The sequence below is a fragment of the Montipora capricornis genome, chromosome 14, assembly GCF_036669925.1.
Source record: "Montipora capricornis isolate CH-2021 chromosome 14, ASM3666992v2, whole genome shotgun sequence".
Taxonomy (NCBI): Eukaryota; Metazoa; Cnidaria; class Anthozoa; order Scleractinia; family Acroporidae; genus Montipora; species Montipora capricornis.
The window spans coordinates 3663049-3665752 of NC_090896.1; positions in this window are offsets into that span (position 1 = coordinate 3663049).

Genomic DNA, 2704 nt, shown 5'->3' on the forward strand with positions numbered 1-2704 from the left:
TCCCCTATGAGTGGTTATCAAATGCCCTGCCCTGGGAAGACTAAGGTTATCAAATTCTCTGGGTATTCCTGGAAAAGGAAGGGGGGGGGGGGGGGGGGGGCATGTTGAGGCTTCAATTTGACTGATACACTGTACATAAGTGTATCAATGAGGCCAGCATATTTCTATAATGTGCAGTGTATGGGGCTACTGTGAGCTTTAATTTGTACAAATAATAATTATTGTAACTCTTCCCAATGGTTTGTTTCCAGAGGAAGATCTAGATTATGGCACAAGCCTGAAAAACATAATCACAATACAAAGCAAACACATGGGAGACAACTTTGCTCCGGCACTGTTGGTTATCGGAGGATTGGGCCTGGTCCTGCACTACCAAATACTGTCCGAATTGTACGATGGAGTGCCATTGGTCATGGCTTATGGTCTTCCTGTCTCAGGGAAATCCCTTGCAGTTCAAATCGCAATGTCTGTCATTGGGGAAGATAAGAGCATTGGAGGTTATTATCATTTCAGTGTCATCTACCGGTACTTTGTATCAATGTTGCTGTGAATTGGTGGTAATTATATCCTAATTTAAATCACACTTAAAGTTGTACTTGGAAACAACTGACACCTTGAAATGTTGATCCTTAATCCCACAGGTTACTATAGCTAATGTGCACACCAAACTTTTTGGCAAGTGACTTCTGTGCATTTTTGGTTTTATGCATTAATTTTCATACATGGGATTGATTACGCTTACTTGCAATGAACTTCTTTAGTGTATATGTGATTTCATTCACTGTACATGTATATTGCTGATGCAAGAAATAAGTTATGTGTCATGTAATTTATAATAATTATTTGCGATAACACAATCACGGTGAAGATTATCCTTAGGCTACGGTTACTTACAATTGGAAATCCAAGGCTACTAGTGGCTCCTATGCTTCTTTTGTTACCCGTGACCTAGGATGCTGCTAACCCACCATTCCAAATACTTCACATTCCCGTGAGTTAAGTAAAAGTGTTGGCCAGGAATACAGAGATGACGAAAAAGATGACGCATAACTATTTCTTTCCTTTACTACAGCAATGTATGATACACTGTAGGTGCCTTTTAAGCCAGCATTTTGTCAGTCATCAATAGTTCTAAGGTCAAATTTTCTACAAGAAAATTAAAGGAATGAAAGTTTAAGAAAAGAAAAAGTTTAAAGGAATGAAATAACGAGGGCTTCCATTTCTTTTGTCCAAACTGCGCAAGATGTCATGTAAAAAGGAGCCAATTACAGTCATCCCTCTACTGTAACAATGATCAGCCACAAAGTCTTGAAACATGTACTTCTTAACCGGCCCAGTGCATTCACACCTCAAATGCCCTAGTGTGCTCCCCATTGATGAATAAAATTGTCTGGCATTAGTCTAAGACAGAATAAATTCTATCTAGTTTAACTCTCAGTGGTCAATGAGTTAAGGAGCTGTGAGTGCCATGGAATGGCAAATTAACTGAAGCTCATGAATCACAAATAGTAATACATAGTACCGCCATATTCAAGTTTGCATTTTATCCCTGAACTAACCACAGGATTCCTTTGTGTTGCTTTAATTTCCTTTTTTCCACAGAATGTACTCAAGCTGGACTACTAAAGTTGGCTTGTTCGAGGGCACTCCCATTTTGGTGGGATGATGTTTCCGATTTTGATACCTTGGAGTCCCTTGTAGTCCAAGCTTTCAACCAGGTAAAAAGTGACGTACCGTAAGTCATTGTCAAGTTAAAAGTTACAAGATCTGTATTTTTTTCTCTTCCCCATAAACTTTTAAGTTCAGTTTAAACTTGTTTATTGATTAGTTCTTCTTTCTGTATATTGTGCAAGTAAATTTTCAATGTTTTATGATGCAGTATATACAGTCTGCTTTTTTGTTAAACAAAACATTGGCAAGAAAAAAGATCACTGCAGATATACGTTATGTAAAGGAGAGATTTGGCTCTTTTAACTTATACTTGCATCTGGGGGGTGGGGGTGGGTAGATTCCCATAGAAAAAGGAGAGCGCTCTTGTCGTAATTTTCAAAGCCCGAAGAAGACCAATCTGAGTGTGGCCCAGGCTTTTTTTGACCCCTAAAGCAGACCATATTAAAACAGAGTTGAAAAAAATGCAGTGACTTTTAATGATGGCCAAGACGTTATCATCTAATACTTTCACCTATGCAAAGAAATACGAAAGTGTAAATATACACTTATATACATGTATTTCTTCGTGCTAGCCTAAAGGAGACCTTCACGGCTATATACAGTGTATGATTGCGTTTTGCCCAGAACACCATAAGTGAGACCAAAAATTAATCCAAAATTTGCCCCCTCAGCGAGACGATGAACATCGCTCCCCCGGGACTTGCATAACTTCTGTGTTAACACGAGAAAAGCCCAACCCTCCCCACCTTCCCCCTCCTGCCACAATGGCTGCTGTTAATAATAGTTCAAGGTTCATACGGGTTGTGGATTTTACGAATTTTCATTTTCCATGCCTGGAAATTCATGGAATTTTGGGTCGGTCATGGAAAGTCATGGAAAATAATGTAAATGGCAGATTAATTATTGCAGTCATCAAAGCAAGTATAAACGAAATTAAATTAAAATGAGTTTCAATCAATAATCGGAAGTTTGGCGGATAGAGGTTGTTAGTTTATTTAATTTGAACTGAATTATTTCAGAAAATATCCTAAAA